The sequence below is a fragment of the Euprymna scolopes genome, chromosome 30, assembly GCF_053919585.1.
Source record: "Euprymna scolopes isolate OS-2025 chromosome 30, ASM5391958v1, whole genome shotgun sequence".
NCBI lineage: Eukaryota > Metazoa > Mollusca > Cephalopoda > Sepiida > Sepiolidae > Euprymna > Euprymna scolopes.
In genome coordinates, this window is record NC_136511.1 from 12,930,295 (window position 1) to 12,950,227 (window position 19,933).

The following is a 19,933-nucleotide window of genomic DNA, read 5'->3' on the forward strand; positions in this document are numbered from 1 at the left end:
CAAATTGTGTAGATTGATATCTCATTATATTAAATACTAATATTTAACATTAGTTTATCATTTAAGCCGATAAAAGCCCTTTTTTTTTCGAGTCATAAAAGGATTTGGAGTTTCCAAATCAAACTTTCGGGTGCAGTTGCACGCTCTCAAAATAACTAAAGTGTTGGCTTTAAAAAAATTGGTTCATTAAAACTAAACAGGTTTAGTTTTAATAATAAAAAAAAAATTTTTAAAAAAATCGCTTTGGTAATTAGATATGTCGTATGGTTATCCCTAATCGCTGAATAAAACCGCTAACGAGTTGAATGATTACGACATAAAATTAAACTCGGGTTCCTGAAACGGAAACTTCGTTTGTTTTTGTTTTTTTTCTTATCAATATATTTACATTGTTATTTTGTTTTCATTTTCAATCATTCGAACAGTTTTCTTTTTCAAGTAATCCAAGTTACAAAATTCCCACTGTTTACTATGCTAAAATCACAATGACTAATGTATACCTATTAACCCTTATCCTTGAGTGGCCTCTGGGTCTTGATAAGTGGTGACACCCATGTAATGAAGTCAATCATTTGGAGTCTCCTTTTACATAAAAAAAGAAAAAAAAATGAACCCTTCCAACAATAAAGACATCTGAAAAGAGAATTACAAATCAATAATTACTCATGAACTGTTCACTATTTTAAAGATATTTTCTATGTATAAATGAAAGGCAGTAGAACTATGATAATTAATATCTAGAATATAAAAAGAAATGGCATAAAGAAAAAATAAAAAGAATTACAATGCATGTACACAACGATGAAAAGTTATAAAAAAAAAACAAAAAAAAAACATGATATTTCAAAATAATAAACAGGATCCATGTTGGACAGTAGAGATGATCAAAAGCTGTATAAAAAAAATTATTATTGATTTCATTGAAAAAAAAAAATGATAATTATTGATTTCATTGAAAAAGAAAAAAAAAGGAAAAAATTAAAACATTTTTTGTAAGATTGAAATTATATTAAACCTTAAAATAAAATGAAACAATTTTAAGAAAAATATCAGACAATTTAAATGTAAAGATAATATAAAATCTGTTTTTATTTTCTCTTCAACTTGGTATTAAAAAAAAATATGAACTATTAAAATTGGATCAATTAAGTTAAAAATAAATAAATCTTATAAAATCTAGATATTTACTTAGAAAATAAATTATTTTAATTGATATGTAAACAAAATTTGCATGTATTCTGGCCATTAATAGTAATTGTTTAATTAATAGTAATTTTTTAATTCTCTTTAAAATAAAAGTAAAAATTTGACTTTTGGTGTGGGATTAAAAATTAAAATTATTACTAAGCAAGTCTGCATTAAATTATTATTATTTTTTTTTTTACAAAGGGACGAGATTCACTTTATTATAATACTATAATATAAATCTCACCTATCTGTTTAAATGTATGTATGTTTGCCTGCCTTAAACTTTCGACAGAGGCAGCAGATTTTCATGAGATCGGTATCGTTTTGAAGCTCGACGTTGCAGATGACAAATATCGAAAAATTGGCTAAAAATATTCCTTCACCCTCAACTGGGCACTTTTCTACAGGGAGGGGTCACTTTTTTCACCAATATTTTCGAAAATCATCCCCTCTTTTTGATTGACTAGACTTAACTTAAACCTATGTCACTTCCGGTTTGGCGATGGGCGCAACAGCAAAGATGTCACGTTTTTCTTTTTTTCACATACTTTTCCTCCTTCGTGGTACGGGTTCGTGCTTGCCTGCCTACTACCACTTTTTTTTCTCAACACACACCTCTAAACACCCGAGCAATGCCGGGTACCCATGCTAGTATATATATATTCATTTAATATAATTTTACTCCTGTCACGTCGACAGAACTATTTCGTTCTTTTGTATTTAATATTTTTGGCTAGCTGAAAACGGAAATAGCCTTTAAAATTAGGGCAAACGAGTAGTTTCCAAGTTATGAAAAAATGTTAGTGGTCAAAAAGTGGGGGGGTAACTTTTCTATAATAATTTAACGTAAAATGAGCACCCACTTTATGGCCACATGGGGGCAACGTAGAATGAACATAATTTAACAGAAAATACTATTAATGCTTATTGCTTAACATATCATGGAACAAGTAGCTTCCATGAAGAAATGCACAGTCAATGTCGGCGCGTTAACAGTTAATTAAGCACCTAATTGAATATCCTTCTTAACCGGCATGCTTGCTTAATGCTTCGCTTGACGCTTAAACGGGTTGTTTTTGTTTTTTTTTACCATTCCATACTTCCGTACATATCAAACTGAGAATTCTTTTTACATACGGGTATTTTAATGGCTGATAAACAAACGTCGAGAACCGATACTTGGTTGAAAAATCCTTTCATTTAAAAAGTACATGGAATATAATATATAAATATAATTAAATTCTCATACCGGAACATTAGAAGCAATCAAATATTAATAATTTGAAACAAGTGATTTTTTCACAGTTAAATATATACATTACATCCACACGAGTTACGTTTTTTTGTTTTTCGTGAACTTTTTTTTTAATAAAACCGATGAAAAAAAAAATTGTATATTTTTTTCTGTGAAACCTTTTATGATATTAAATTTTGGTCTTTCCTCATTTTATTGAAATGAAAATTATGGTTTGAAATTACATTTTATAATTATATAGATTAGAAGTGATTTTTCTGGGGTATTTTTAATTTGAAAACTTTGTTAGATTAAATGAAGTAGTTGTAAAACAAAAAAAAATTCTTAAAATTAATCAGAAGTGACTTTTCCAGGGCATTTTTATAATGTTTTAATATTGTAACATTAAATATAATAGTGTAAAAAAAACAAAATTTATTTTCTAACAATTAATCAGAAATGAGTTTTTCGGGGAATATTTGTAATTAATCAGAAGTGACTTTTCCAGGGCATTTTTGTAATGTCAAAATATTGTAACATTAAATATAGTATTGGAAAAAACGAAACATATTTCCCTATAATTAATCAGAAGTGACTTCTCCAGGGCATTCTTATAATATTAAGCTTTGTTACATTAAATAAAGTAGTTTAAAAACTGTTATAAAGGGAAATAACCGAACAGCAAAGAGTTATCTCCCCTGGATCGAAAAGAAAAAAAACTTTTCAAAATGGCTGTCACATCTTTTTCACATAATCTGTTGCTCTAACGTTTTACTATTTTTCTGTTCAAAAAAATAAATAATTTGGTGCCAAAACGATGTTTTCTTGTAATTCCCACATTTAAGAACCAGTTATATTCCATGACGATATAACAGATTTGGTGACGAGGATGAGATGAACTTGGATTAAAAAAAAAAAAAAAAGATAAACAAAACCTGGTCGCATGAACCAACCACATGGTACCTTAGAAAAATCCAACGGACTTGTCTCTTCGAAAAAAAAAATTTTTTTTCCTTTTGTGCACAGCACAAAAAAAAAAACAAAAAACAACTGCATTATTTCATCGTCATGGATCCAAATTTACCGTAAAGGATACTTAGAAGTCAGCCAGAACAATTTCTTGAGGCACAAAACAAATTAATAGAAACATTAACGTTTCAATTTCAGACACAATTAGCTTCGTCTACTGTAAGCAACTCCTTTGATAATATTATAAATTCTATCACCGATTTTCAATTCAATCCGGAATTAAAACAGACATTTTCCGTTTGGTTTAACCGATGGAAAAATACGTTTAAAGATGATTTTAAAGAAAAAAAACGATGACTGGAAAAGACGGTTATTGCTTAGAAAACTGGGTTCTATTGAACATAAACGTTATGTAAACTTCATTCTACCAAAGAAACCAGAGAATTTCACATTTTGACTAAACAGTAGCCCAGAAAACGGACATTTTTGGTGAGCCATCATCATTGTTTAATATCCGATACAATTGTTTGAAGTTGACGAAAAGCATTAATGACGATTTTATCAAATATGCTGGAGTGGTTAATGTTCAGTGTGAAAATTTTCGACTGAAATCAATAACAAAGAACCAGTTTAAATGCCTTATTTTTATCGCAGGGCTACAATCTCCAGCAGACGCTGAGGTGCGCACACATTTACTGTCTATATTAAATAAAGACAAAGAAATGGCAGTGCAAATTCTGACCACAGAATGTCAACGCTTGATAAATCTTAAACGGGACACTACCATGGGGCAACAACAACATTCTGCTATTCCATCTGTTTCCAGTTTAAAATCTGTACAAAAATTCCAGACTAGAAAGAATAAAAAGCCGCCAACACCAGCTGTTGGTCACGTGATGATACGCATTATGTGCGTTTTTGCCCTTTTAAAAGACACATGTATCAACTTTGTTCACATCGTGGTCACAGGGACGGATTTTGTGAAAAAAATAACTTTAAAACTACCAGGATGAACTCTTCACCGACGAGAGGCAATGACAACGCGTTTTCAAAAATCTACCACAAATTCAATTTTTGCTACGTTTAATGTAAATTTTGAAGCTTGTCGGAAATATATAATCGTTGAGATAAACAACAAGCCAATAAAATTTCAATTCGATACTGATTCCGACATAACTCTGATTTCACAGTCAACATGTGAATTATTAGGAAAACCAACGCTTAAAAATACTAAGCATGTTTCTTGCAGTGCATCTGGAAACAAAATACAACTGGTGAGTTAACATGCAATATCTCTTTCAAAAAAAAAATTCCAGGTGTATGCTATGTTTCTGATTCATCAATCCTGAATCTTCTTAGTTTGGATTTCATCGAGGAACTTGATTTTTTCAATGTTCCACTTAATACAATTTTCAATTCTTTCAATGTTAATGCTGCAGCAGATGTTGAAACATATTTTAAGAACATTCTTAAAACAATGTTCAGCAACGTTTTTCAAGAAGGTCTTGGATGCTGTACGAAAGTCAAAGCAACTTTAAAACTAAAGTCTGATGCAAAGCCAGTTTTTAGACCATACGCAGATTTAACTACAGTGGAAAAAGAATTGGACTGCCTTCAACAAGCTGGAGTAATCCAACCTACAAATTACTTATCCTGGGCAACACCTATTGTTATTTTGAAGAAGACTAATGGCAAGGTACGTCTGTGTGCGGATTTTTCCACCGGATTAAATGATGCACTGGGGACACACCAGTATCCATTACCTGTACCAGATTATTTGTTTTCAAGACTCAATGGTGGAACTTGTTTTGCAAAACTAGACCTTGCAGACGCATATTTACAAATGGAAGTTGAAGAAGATTCCAAAATTCTTCTCACTATCAACACCCACAAGGGATTATTTCGTTTCAATCGTCTTCCGTTTGGGGTCAAGTCAGCCCCGGCTATATTCCAACAAACCATGGATACAATGCTCACAGGATTGCCACGAGTTTCTGCCTACATTGATGACATCATCATTACAGGCACATCTCAAGAGGAACTTCTGCATCACTTGACTTCTGTGCTGGATCGAATTCAACAATATGGATTCCACTTAAGACCTGACAAATGCAAATTTTTCCAAACTTCTTTGAAATACCTTGGATTTTTATTTGACTAAAATGGTCGAAAACCAGATCCAGATAACATTCAAGTCATAAAACACATGCAACCCCCAAAGGATGTTTCAACACTATGATCCTTTCTGGGCCTTGTAAGATATTATGGTTCCTTTTTACCTGAATTGCACAAATTACGTGGACCTCTTAATCATCTTTTACAAAAAGATACTAAATGAAACTGGTCAAGTACACGCAAAGAATCATTTGAAAAAATAAAATCACTTCTTCACTCAGACCTATTGCTTATACACTATAATCCATCATTAGACATTACTGTTGTGGCGGATGCTTCAGACTATGGAGTTGGAGCAGTAATATCACATACTTTTCCTGATGGAAGTGAAAAAGCCATTGCGCATGCATCAAAATCATTGACACCCACTGAACGAAAATATAGCCAAATTGAGAAAGAGGCTCTCGTGATTATCTATGCTGTATAAAGATTTCACAAAATGCTATACAATCGTCATTTTAATCTGATCACAGACCTCAATCCTCTAACAAGTATTTTTGGTTCAAAGAAAGGAATTCCTGTTTATACAGCAAACCGCTAACAAAGATGGGCAACTATGCTGTTGGATTATGATTTCTTCATAAAATACCAACCAGGCTGCAAAATTGGCCAAGCAGATGTGTTATCCAGACTCATCTCTTCTCATCAAAAAGCTGTAGAAGACAGTGTCATTGTTGCTATATCTGTAGAACCTGAAGTTGTCTCTGGACTTGTTTCCACAGTGCGGGCACTACCGGTCACATCGGAGATGGTCCAGGAGGCTACAGCCGCAGACCCACTGCTACAAAATGTTCTACACTTCCACTCTAATAAATGCATTGCTCAGCAACTTCAACCATTTTTTCAGCGAAGATCTTTGTCTGAGACTAATGGAATTCTTCTTTTTTACTGAACGTGTTGTTGTTTCATCTAATCTTCAAAATAGAGTCCTCAGACAATTTCACCACGGACATCAAGGAATTAATCGGATGAAAGCCTTGACCAGTGGTTATGTATATTGGCCAAGTATGGACAAACAATTAGAGGAACTTGTTAGGAGTTGGTCCAAATGTCAACTAGTTGCAAAGTCCCCTGAAAAACTACATTACATTCATGGCCAACTCCAGAAATTCCTTGATCCCAACTGCACATTGATTTTGCAGGACCAATAAATGGACAAAATTTTCTCGTGCTAGTTGATTCTTACATGAGCCGCATCTCATCAAAAGAAACTGTAAGAAAACTACAGGAAATCTTCAGCAGGTTGGGAGTGCCCGAAGTGTTAGTTTCAGGTAACAGTACTGCTTTTACTTCAGCAGAATTCGCGGACTTCTGTAAACAGAACAGCATTCAGCACCTGAGATCTCCACCTTTCTATCCTCAATCAGATGAACAAGAAGAACGGTTTGTGGACACTTTCAAGAGAGCACTCTTGAAATTAAAAGGGGAAGGAACTACTCAAGAGATAATGCAAATATTTTTAAGTAGCTACAGAGCTACTCCAAATCCAAATTGCCCAAATGGAAAGTCTCCTGCTGAAACACTTATGAATAGGAAACTACGTTTGCCAATTGATGCTATTCGCCCATCAACAACTAAATTTTACAGAAGAAACTGAATAACGGAAAACCAGTTTAATTGTCATCATGGAGCAAAACCCCGTAAATTCTTTCTAGGACAACCTGTATTGGCTGAGGAACACCGTAATTGTAAAGAAAAATGGACACAAGGTTGCATAATACGCTGTTCTAGCAATGTCGTTTATGACGTAGATGTACAATCATCTATTTGGGTTTGACATGCGAATCAGCTTTTTTTGATTATTAAAAAAATTCCGAACGTGTCGTCATCTCCAGTGTTTGTTTGTCTTTTTCATATAATAAAGCAAAACTATTCAAATGCAATCGACAGAAAGCGGGAAGGTTACCTGGCTCCCACTCAGGTTTAAAAGCAGCATTTAATAAAGCAGGAAACTTTCCTGGCCTCTGGCTTTGTCTTCATGCTGGGATTAATATTGTTATCATTTTTGTATTTTTTGGTATAAATAAAAAAATGTTTTAAAATTGGGTTTAAGTAGGAACAACCCCCTTCCTCCCCACACGCACATAAATACAAATTTAAAAGGGTAAGATGCTGGCCAAGAGAGAAATCCTTTAAAATTTCCAGCAGAGACGAGATGGACCAACCAACCTCACCGTCCTCACTTCATTTGAGTTGGCGTTGTGCCTAAATTTTTTGTTCATTTTCCCAATTGTATTTTTTTTTTGTTAATAAAAAACTTAATATCTCAAAGTGTAGTATCTGTTCTAATGTTTCACTTAAGTTAATTGGTCCTTGATCAATATAGGGGAAACCCTTCATATTAAGACATTACTATTTATTTGGATAGAGTGCTCCCTTTTTTGGTGGGAGCTAGTTCTCCCTCACGCACACATTAAAAACAACCTTGTGTTTAATTTGCTTTTGTGGGTAAGCAAATAAATACCTTACTCAGCCCCTGGTCAGGTTTAAAAGTAACGTTCATTTCTGCGCATGCGTGGCGCCTCCTATGATTCCTAAATTAATTACCAACAGTAAATTTACTTTCCTCTTTGGCCATAATGGTTAGCAAGGAAGACTAATTACCCACCTCTCTCTCTCTCTCTCTCTCTCTCTCTATCTATCTATCTATCTATCTTTTTTTAATTTTACCCATGTGGAAGCCATTCTTAACATCGCTTCGTCCTTGTGTCAATATCCTTCACCTGGGCAACGCTGGGTACTGCCCGCTAGTTAATCATAAGATTTTCTTTAAAATAATAAAACAACAAAATCGTTGTAGGATGGGAGTGGGCAGAATATGTCACATCTGTCTGCATATTTTGCTCTTTTCGTGATGTGTAACTGTCACGTAAATTCACTGAAGTGTAAATCTTTTTTATATATGTCATCATGCATGACAAAAAATTAAAATTATTCATCAATTAATGCAAAATTATTTTTTTTGTTTCAAGACATTTGGAATTTTTTGAATATAGATTTTTTTTTTATATAATCATTTTTTTACCTTTATATAATCTATATATCTATAAAAGTGAGAATGTGTGTTAGTGCATGTCTGATGACACTTCTCAACCTATATACTCTACGAATATATAACTCTATGAATTTTTGATATACAGATTTGAAACTTGGTATATATGGTATTCAGACATGTGGAAAAATTTTAATCTGTTTTATATAATCATTTTTTTTACCTTTATATAATCTATATATCTATAAAAGTGAGAATGTGTGTTAGTGCATGTGTGATGACACTTCTCAACCTATATACTCTACGAATATATAACTCTATGAATTTTTGATATACAGATTTGAAACTTGGTATATATGGTATTCAGACATGTGGAAAAATTTTAATCTGTTTTATATAATCATTTTTTTTACCTTTATATAATCTATATATCTATAAAAGTGAGAATGTGTGTTAGTGCATGTGTGATGACACTTCTCAACCTATATACTCTACGAATATATAACTCTATGAATTTTTGATATACAGATTTGAAACTTGGTATATAGGGTATTCAGACATGTGGAAAAATTTTAATCCGTTTTATATAATCATTTTTTTACCTTTATATAATCTATATATCTATAAAAGTGAGAATGTGTGTTAGCGCATGTGTGATGACACTTCTCCACCTATATACTCTACGAATATATAACTCTATGAATTTTTGATATACAGATTCGAAACTTGGTATATAGGGTATTCAGACATGTGGAAAAATTTTAATCCGTTTTCATCCTGAAAAAAAGGGCTGCTAAGAGGTATAATTGAAAAATTGGTATGAAGGGTGGGGTCATCAGATTTTTATCTGTTTGTCAACTGTTTCACAAGGTTTGAAAACACTTCTTAAAGATCGTGTCAAGCTGGTCTAATGGTTATCGTAATTGACTCACTGTCTTTAGGTTTTGATTTGGATCTCAGTTTGAGTATTTTTTTTTACTTTCAAGAAGTGAACTGTTTAGAAAAAACATAATACTATTTGCTAACTGTTTCATGACTGCGCATGTAAACATGGTGTAAATATCGTGTCAAGCTGGCCTAATGGTTATCTTACTTGACTCCTTGTCTTTAGGTTTCAGTTTTGATCTCAGATCGAATATTTTTTTACTTACAAAAAACATAATACTCACATGACCATGTCTCAGTTGCTTTCATTTTTTTAATTCATTTTTTTAATTCATTTTTTTTTTAAGGAACTTAACGCTACGTTTTATACCGGGCAATGCCGGGTACATTTTCTAGCATATATATAAAAGTGAGAGTGTGTGTGTGTGTGTATGTGAGGACAATTCTCAACACAAATACCCAACTAGTCATTGATCTAAAGACTTGAAACTTGCTATAGAGGGTATTCAGACATGTGGAAAAATTTTATTCCATTTTCATCCGGAACGTAGGGCTGCTAAGGGGGTAAAAATTGAAAAATTGGTATGTGGTGGTCATTTTTATCTGCTTATCAACTGTTTCTTGAGGTTTGAAAACACTTTTTAAAAAGTGTGGCAAACACGTCTAAATGTGATTGACTCACTGTCTTTAGGTTTTGGTTTCGATCTCAGTTTGAGTATTTTTTACTCACAAGAAGTTTCATTTTTTCCTTTTTTTTTACACAGGCATAACCATGTATCAAGGCCCAGAGACCACTCGAGGATAAGGGTTAAGAATGCACAGTAGTCAATTGAAAAGCATAGTAATCGTTAGTAATGGAAATTCGGTAAATTTGTTAACTTAAGTGGAATGGCTCATCAAGAACTTGTTTACGTTGGACTTGAAGACAACCATATTGTAGTCAGCTGGAAAACAGGAAAACGGAAGACAATTCCACAGGCGTGCAGTTCTAAGAAAGAAGCTTTGTTCATGGAATCTACGTTTAGGTTTAGGCACAGATAAAGAATGGGGGAAATTATTGGTAGTGGTTTCAGCTAGACGAGTGTTTCTTGTGAAAATTTGGTGAGGAGGGGACCATAGATTGAAGCTCAGTCAAGCACTTGCCATGAAAATAACGATACATCAGAGACAAACTCGCAACACCTCTTCTGTGAGAAAGAGGTTGCAGGAAAGAGAAAAGGACATCTCCTACGAGGCTACAAAGTCTATTTTGAACTCTATCAAGGCAGGACAAGTCCTTTTTAGCAGCTTCTGCCCAGATGTGGCAACAGTACTCCATCTTTGGACGTACCTGGTTCTTATATAGATAGAGAATTGCATCATCAGTGAGATATGTACTAGATCGATAGAAGGATCCTACCATTTTTCCAACGGCCTTGGCAACAGATTTGATGTATGTGTTCCATTTAAGATCAGGAGTAAAGGTCAAGCCAAGAAGCTTGTCAAAATTTGAGGCCTCCCCCAAGACGAGAGCCATTTATTTCAATTGATGCCAGATGAGGATCAGAACGTTGATGATGTAAAGATAGAAGCTTGGTTTTAGATGCATTAAAAGTAACCAGCCACTCCTTTCCCCATTGTACCACATGCTCAAGATCAGAGAAGAGAGAATCGGAGAGAACTTGGTCGTTTACGGTCTTAGATGTGCTACCATAGATGGTAGTGTCATCAGCATAAATGTCTAACAATGATGTAAGGATGTGATTTGGAAGATCATTAATGTAGATCAGGAAAAGAGTTGGGCCCAGGATGGACCCCTGAGGGACTCCAGCATTAATACTGTGAGCTTCTGATTTTTGCCCATCAACTACTACTCTTATGAATCTATCAGAGAGAAATGGTTTAATAATTGAGAAGACATTTTCAGCTATACTATAGCTACAGATCTTATGAAGTAAACCTTTATGCCATACCCTATCAAAGGCCTTTGATATGCCAAGAGCAATTGCCCTAGAAAGGTTGACTCCATCGAGAGATTCGCTAATCCTATGAGATATAACTCTAAGCACATCTGCTGTAGATATAGCAGAACGGAAACCATATTGTGTATCACTAAGAAGGTTATTTTTGCTGAGATGGTTGATTACTTCTCTATTTAACACAGATTCCAGCAACTTACTCATGACGCACAGGAGACTTATTGGTCTGTACTGAGAGGGGGATGAACGATCACCTGAATTCTTAAATACAGGGCATACTGATGAGATTTTCCAGGGTGATGGGAAGCAATTCTCCTTAAGACAACGTTTAAACAGTTTTGTAAGTATGGGCGCTAGTTCAAGTTGAAAGTTTTTGAATACTATAATTGGAATATCGTCAGGGCCGGTTGTTTTACTGGACTCAATGTTTTTTGATTAGCTTGGCAACATCACGTACAGATATATGTATATCACATAGCGTGTTTTCTGATACAGGAGGAAATATTGGGGGTTGGCGGCCTTGGTCGCAAAGGGTAGAAGAATTAGCTGCAAAGTTCTTGGCAAAGAGTTTGGCTTTGTCTGATGCTGATGAGATTAACTCAGGTCCATTGATGATAGTTGGGATAGAGCACACGCTTCTGTTCAGGATTTTGTTTGCTATTTGCCAAAACTGGCGGGAATCAAGCCACTGCTCAGCTACTTTGGACTTGACGGACTGAGCATACAACTCTCTTGCGTTCTTTAATACTTTCTTACAATGGTTGCTGGCAGTCATGAAAGCGGCTTTAGTCTACATACATCTATTACGTTGGAAGCAATGGCAAAAGTGATTTCTGTGCGCAATGGCAGCAGCACATTCTGGAGAGAACCATGGCTGTTTAGAAAAAAGCATAATACTTGTATTTCTTTCCATTTTTTTTTTTTTTTTACTTAATTTTTTTAAAGGAATTTAATGTTACGTTTCTTACCGGGCAACGTCAGGTACATCTTCTAGTCGATCTATATATCTATAAAAGTGAGAATGTGTATGTGAGGACACTTCTCAACCTATATACTCAACAAATTTTTAATCTACAGACTTAAATTTGGTATATAGGGTATACGTTTTAATCAGTTTTTATCAAAAAAAAAGATGGTTGATAAGGGGTCAAAATTGAAAAATTATCATGCAGAGGTCGTCGAATTTTTTGCCTTTTTCAACTGTTTCATGAATGCACATGCATGGTCATGAAACTTTACAGCTTGTTTATGTTAGGAATAAGAAGGTGTGTAAACACTTTTTATAGGACGTGTCAAGCTGATCTAATGGTTATCGTAATTGACTCACATAATACTCACATGCACATGTCTCAGTTTCTTTCTGCTTTTTTTTTCACTTCATTTTATTAAAGGAATTTAATGCTACATTTAATAGCTACGATATTTGTATTTATAATAAATAAGAATTCTCCTTTAATTATAATATAATATTTATGCGTATTTTACGACCGGGCAACACCGGGTAGCCTGCTAGTATATCTATAAACATGAGAATGTGTGAGAGAGAGAGAGAGAGAGAGAGAGAGAGAGAGAGAGAGAGAGAGAGAGAGAGAGAGAGAGTGTGTGTGTGTGTGTGTGTGTGTGTGTGTGTGTGTGTGTGAGGACACTTCTCAACCTATATACTCAACGAATCTTTGGATCTTCAAACTTGAAATTTGGTATATAGAGTATTCAGACATGTGGAAAACTTTCTAATCGGTTTTCATCTGGAAAAAAGGGCCCCTAAGGAGTCAAAATAGAAAAATTGGTACGTGGGGGTCATCGGATTTTTATCTGTCTGTTAACTATTTCACGAATGTGCATGCGTGAATTGTTCAAATCACAGATTCTTTATGTTAAGAATAAGTAGGTTTGTAAACACTTTTAAAAGATCATGTCAGGCTGGCCTAATGGTGATCGTAATTGACTCACTGTCTTTAAGCCTTGGTTTTCATCTCAGCTGGAGTATTTTTTTTTTACTGTCAAAAAGTGAACTGTTTAGTAAAAAAAACATAATAGTCACATGCACATGTCTCAATTTCTGTTAGTGGTGTTAATCGGAATTGGAATCATTAATCGTAAGAATCGTGTATTTTGGGGGGAATCGTAATCGCATCGTTAAAAAATACCTTAGATTTACGATTCTTTCATTATGATTCTCTTATATTTTTAAGTTGAACTGTTTGTATAAGTGAGATTAATGCTGTCAAAAATTTATGATAAAAACGGCGGTACTTGTACACTTTATCGCCAAAACTATAGACGCCATTTTGTTTCACGCACCTGTCGTTGAAATCCAAAGAAGAAATCAGTATTTTAAACTATGACCGAGGCAGGGGGGGGGACAGGAGTAGTGTTGCCCCCCCCGCCTCCTCCCCGAATGAAAACAGTAAAATCTCCTAAAAATGTTAAAATGTATTCTAATTGGTAAATGTTGGCGCGATACTTACGGAATAATGGTTAATTAAACTGCACAAGCACCTATTAAGCCACACAAGTCTATAATTGACCCCCCCCCCAAAAAAGAACGAAAAACATAAAAATGTTTGGTGCTTATTGCTTATCATATGTTTTTGTAAACCACTCGTAAAAACTTTGTTTAAAATGCATTAAAACTACGTAAGACAAAAAAGAAATAAATAAATCCCCCCCCCCTCAAAGTAATGTATTTTTTTTTTAAATTTTGTTTTAGCAACTTTTTCTTCGAATTTTAAAATGTCCGCCAAGGAGAAGGAAAAATAATGTCTTTCCGAAATTACCCCCCCCCCCCAACACTTGGAGTGCTTTTCTTCTTTTTCATATAATTTTAAATATTCCACATGTGAAAAGGCAGTTTGATATGTGAAGGCATATTCAACAGCCGTCGTTTAGGTTACCGAGCATGCGCGTAGCGTAAATGGAAGCTGTAAAATGGCGAAAATTAATTTGTGGGGTCAGGGGTTAATACCATGCAAACCGTAAATTTGCCCCGGGTTTGATTATCAGATTCGTTGTCAGCGACCTCGATTACCCCTAAAAACAAAACAAATTAGAGTGGTCGGTGTTCTGTTGTAACATATCCCTATATTTACTTTTTTTTTCTTTCTTTAATTCTTGGAATTAAAAATTTTTTTTTTTCTTTTTTCACTTTTAGCTTAACTTGCTTTTATTTAATCATTTCGTTTTTAGTAATAAATGCTTCTCTACATTAAAAACCAACCTTGTGTCTAACTTTGCCCTCGTGGGGAGGCAAGTAAATAGGAAATAATATGGCGGCTGAGAAACGTTTTTCGACCACCATACAATACATTTAAACCCTGAAGAATTTCCGCCACGATGCGCGCCCTTCTTGTTCTAAGTTAACAACTAGCCATTATTTGTGTTTCAAACTTTAAAGGCCCTGTCGGTGAATTAGAATACGTTGACTGTCCCCCCCCCCCTGCAGAGGGTAAAAGTCCCTCAATGGGGGTCCTGGATATGACCTTTAACTATATCCAGTGGTGAGGCCCCAGCTTGTGGGCTTTGGGGAGTGTGGAGCCACCCTTTAATTACCATTGCTCCCAGGTCCACTCTGACCCGGAGTGGTAGTACCTGTTAGGGTCCCAACTATGGGTTAAATAGAAACCGACGTGAAAACAACAAATATATTCTATTAAAAAAATTTTTCTTCAAAATCTTTGGAGTCGGCATTAAATAACCCGAAAAAGGTTGATATGCCGTAAAACAAAAACCAACCAACCAACCAACCAACCAACCAACCAATCAAACTTTAAAAAAAAAAAAAAAAGTGCTTTAAAATAGTAAAAACACTTTTTCGTTTTGGAAGAGAGGTTCAGGCGCCCCTATTATCCCAAAGAACCAGCTATGTAAACACTTTGCAATATTTTTCAATAATTATTAAAAAATAAAAAAATCTTTACAATCAATTTTTATTTAAAATTAAGAAATTATTTTCTAAAATATCTTGTTTATATATGTTTATTTTGTTGTGTAAGTAAAATTAAGAAATTAATTTTAAAATATTGTTTATATCCATCTTCATTCAAAAGGGTTACTTTTCAGTAGCTTCACCAGTTGTTAACCTAAATTTTCTGAATGTCAGAACGAGGCTTGTCTGCGGGACCTACTTATCTCAAGTTCACTCAATTACCAAAAATTTACTTTTTGGTTTGTTTTACTGTACAAATAGATTCGAAAAAGCTGTCAAAAAACAAATATAGAACAAATAAATGTTATCAAAGGCAAGATAAGTTACTTTTCTAACTAACTGGATATGTTTTTAGTGTTTTTATTTAATGTAACATATTTATTCAGCTCGAAAAACATACAGTGCTCACCTAACCGATGTATTGGAAAATTTAAAATGGCGGCCGACTCTCTCTTTGACACGGTAAGTTTGGGAAAATGAGTTATAAATAAAAAACTAAACAAAATACTGTTATAAACCCGCCGAATATGTGTCAGCCTATGTCACGGTAACATATATTGAGTGTGTTTCTAACAGTATTTTGCATAATTTTTTATTTTTAATTCCTTTTCCCAAACTAACCGTGCCAAAGAGAGAGTCGGGAGCCATTTTTAATTTTCGGTACTTGTACAGCTTAGTCAAGACATTAAAAAATGAAAATATCGAAAAAGTTTAAATTGTATGTGTCCGTTATTGAACGAAGTTCTCCGAAAAAAAATTTCACTTAATTTCATTAAGTAGTTTTTTTTTTTTTTTACAGCGAAAAAACAATTTATTATGATACCAAGCAAAATATTCGATTTTTAGGAAGAAAAGCTAGTATCAAAGATGGGAAGGGGTGTCAGCTCTTTAACTGGAGTTATCTCCCTTTGGCATTTCTAAAATTCAAACAAAATTTTTTTTTTTATCGAAGATGGCCACCTTCAACGCGCTCTCATAAAAACGTGTTTTTCCGCTGTAAAAAAAAAACTACTTGAAATTAAGTGAAATTTTTTTCCGGAGAACTTCGTTCTATAACGGACACATACAATTTAAACTTTTTCGGTATTTTCATTTTTTAATGTCTTCACTAAACTGTACAAGTACTTAATTTTCCAATACATCGGTAAACATAGTATGTTTTTCGAGCTGAATAAACATGTTACCTTAAATAAAAACACTAAAAACATATCCAAGCCTTTTGACAGGGTATGGCATGAAGGTCTTCTCAGTAAAATCAGATCATACGGTATCACTGGACGAATACTTAACATAATTAAATCCTTCTTAGATAAGAGAAAAATCCAGGTTGTCCTCGACGGTCGTACATCTAAATAATATGATATAAATGCGGGAGTGCTTCAGGGGTCTATCCTTGGACCTTTATTATTTCTAATATTCATAAATGACCTCCCCGACAAAATTGCCTCTGAGATGGGTATATATGCTGATGACACCACACTCTATAACAGACACGACAGGAAAACAAATGAAAGGAAATGGCAGAAACACTACAGGATGACCACCAATCTGTAGCGGAATGGGGACAAAAATGGATGGTCACATTCAATGCTGCCAAGACTAAACTTGTTTCCTTCAATAACTACAAGAAACATTCTCTGCCAGTAAAAAAAAGATCACCATTCGCCCATTTATGGAGTATTGTTGTCATATTTGGACTGGTGCATCTCTCGTTCCTAGACAAGGTCCAAAAGAGAGTCTCCAACCTGATAGGTCCTGAACTGTCATCTAAGCTTCAGTTAGGTAGAAAAGTAATTTATCTTGCTTTTGGTAACATTTATTTGTTCTATATTTGTTTTGTGACAACTGTTTCGAATCTGTGTACAGTAAAACAAACCCTTAAGACATTAAATAAGTATAAACGTTAAAGGACGATAAGTATATAATTATATAATAAAAAGTATATAATTATATAATAAAAAGTATATAATTATGTAATAAAAATAAATATAGAAATAAACCAATTTATTTAAATTTAAAAAAATAACATTATTGTTAAAAATATTTTTTTAAAAAGAACGTTATTATTGTTAAAAATATTTTTTTTTAGAAATAACATTATTATTGTTAAAAATATTTTTTTAAAAGTCAAATAAATAAATAGGAATAATTTGAGACCATTGAATATAAAAGGCTAAAAAAATTAATCAAAGATTTAGTTATTTTTAAATTTCGTTTAGAAATAAGAATATTCTAGAAAGTGGAATAAAAATCAGTTAGCGATTGAAGCTGCAAAAAAATGTTAAATTTTAAAGAATTATCAAAGATAAAGAGAAAATAAAACAAGGATATCTAAAGATAAACAAAATATGTTATTCCCCTTGGATATTCGATGTAACTGTATTTTTGTTGAATTAATCATGACTTTTTCTTTATATTTTTAAATATATAAAATAACTCCTGAAATTAATTGTCATTAATTTCACGGTGCATGTTTAATTCATGTTTAAAATATTTGTTTTCACTTTTATCTTCAATGAAAGAAATTTTACGAAAAAAAAATCAAATCGTTTTCGAAATTCCCTTAATTGTATTTCTACTTTTTCGCTGTACCAAATTTTTTCGCTACACAAAATCTTTCGATTATATAATGGTGTATTTCAAGACAACAATTCTATGGGAATTGGAATCGGAATCGTACTTGGTATCGGAATCATTAATCAACATTTTCCTGGGATTGGAATCTGAAAAAAAAAAAAAAATAGGAATCGTCCCAACACTAGTTTCTGTATTAAATAAACTAAAATATTTATGCATATTTTACGACCGGGCAACGCCAGGCGGCCTGCTAGTATATATATATATATATATATATATATATATATATATATATATATATATAGAGAGAGAGAGAGAGAGAGAGAGAGAGAGAGAGAGAGAGGTTAAGATGGGGGGGAGATAGGGGGAAGGCAAGAGAAGACTGTTAAAAATGGAGGGAAAACTAAACAATTCATCCTAGAAAATGCGTAAGTGTCATGGTTCAATAATTTATTATCAGACATGCGATCTGTTTGCAACTTGTTGCACAAACAAAACTCGAATCCAGTCTTCCATGGAAAGGGAGGAGGGGGATATAAGTGAAAAGATGTAGCCAATAATTGTGTCGGCTGCTTTTTTTTTTTTTTCATTTTCTTTTTTTTTTTTTTTTTCATTTTCTTTCTTTTTTTTTTTTTTTCATTTTCTTTCTTTGAAGCTTGTATTGCTAGGTATGGGGCATCTGCTTGCAAGTCACCGTGAACCTTTAGATGAACTCAATTTTCAATAAAACATCAATTTAAGTTATTTTTTTCCTTTTACCTTTTATGGGTACAAAAAAAAGTTATGGTATCATAGGTTTCTTTGTATAAGGGTTTATCAGGACAGCATGGCAAGAGGATCCTTCCCCTACAAATGACTCTACCAGACTAAATGAATTCTTGTGTATCATATAAAATATTTGTACACGTATGAAAAATACCTGGTGCAAACAGATCAGGCTGTCAAAAGATACCGGCTCCCTTGTCTTAAAAGACACCAAGCATTCATGCTATTGTTTTTTTTTCCTTTCCCTTTGAAAAACTCCATCATGTTCTGTAAAATCAAAAACAAAAAGAAAAAAAAATTTCCTTTAGAAATCATCCAAACCAAACTATTTTTTTAAATAGTTTTGACAAAACTTCTGTGTCTGACCTTTACTCCTGACCTAAAATTGAACACTTATATCAAATCTGTTGCTAAGGTCGCCAGAAAAATGGTTACATCATTTTATCCTTCCAGAAGATATCTAACTCCCGGCGCAATCCTCTACCTGTATAAGAGCCAGACACGTCCTAAAAGCACTGATTAAGAACTGATTACATAATGTTAAATTGAATTTTAAAAAAGCCTTTAATACTGCAATATTTTAAGTTATAAATTTATTATATTTTTTACTAGATTATCTTTTCTTTTTCTTTTCCAGTTTTAACAACTAGTTCTTTACTTTTCTATGTTTAATCTTAACTGTATTACTTTTCATGGTCGAATTTTTCTATGTAATCCATGATTTTTCCAGGCTTACAATAAATATACTTGTTCTTTGTTTAATTTCCGTTTTATTGTTTGCCCCAATAAACATAACATTATGCACATATGTAATAACAATGTACGGACACTCGTCTTCTTCAATAAAATCTCCCTCCCCAATTATCTCTCTTTCATTCTTACATTCTGTCTGTTTCACTTGTTACTTCTCTTTTCGTCACAGCAGTGAATTAGTAGCAACACTAGTCACTGAAGCGATGTGGTTGCTATAGAAGCCAGTCATAAAAACGTCGCTCACCTCCTTACGTCTTTTTATGATTTATGTTCTGTCTTCAGACCGGGCTCTTTTTTTAACAAGGGACACACGCTTTAAGAGCACCGGTGCCTCGTGCCTCATTCTCATTCATCTCTGTGCAAGTTTTTTCTTATATAGTTTTCTTTCTTATTTCTTCCCTTCTTAATCTTTCTTTATCAAAAAAAACTTAACCATTTAGGCATTCAAAAAAAAAAGGGATATAAGGTAAAGGAAAAGACTCCATGTCGCCAACTTTCGAGAACTCCGAGTT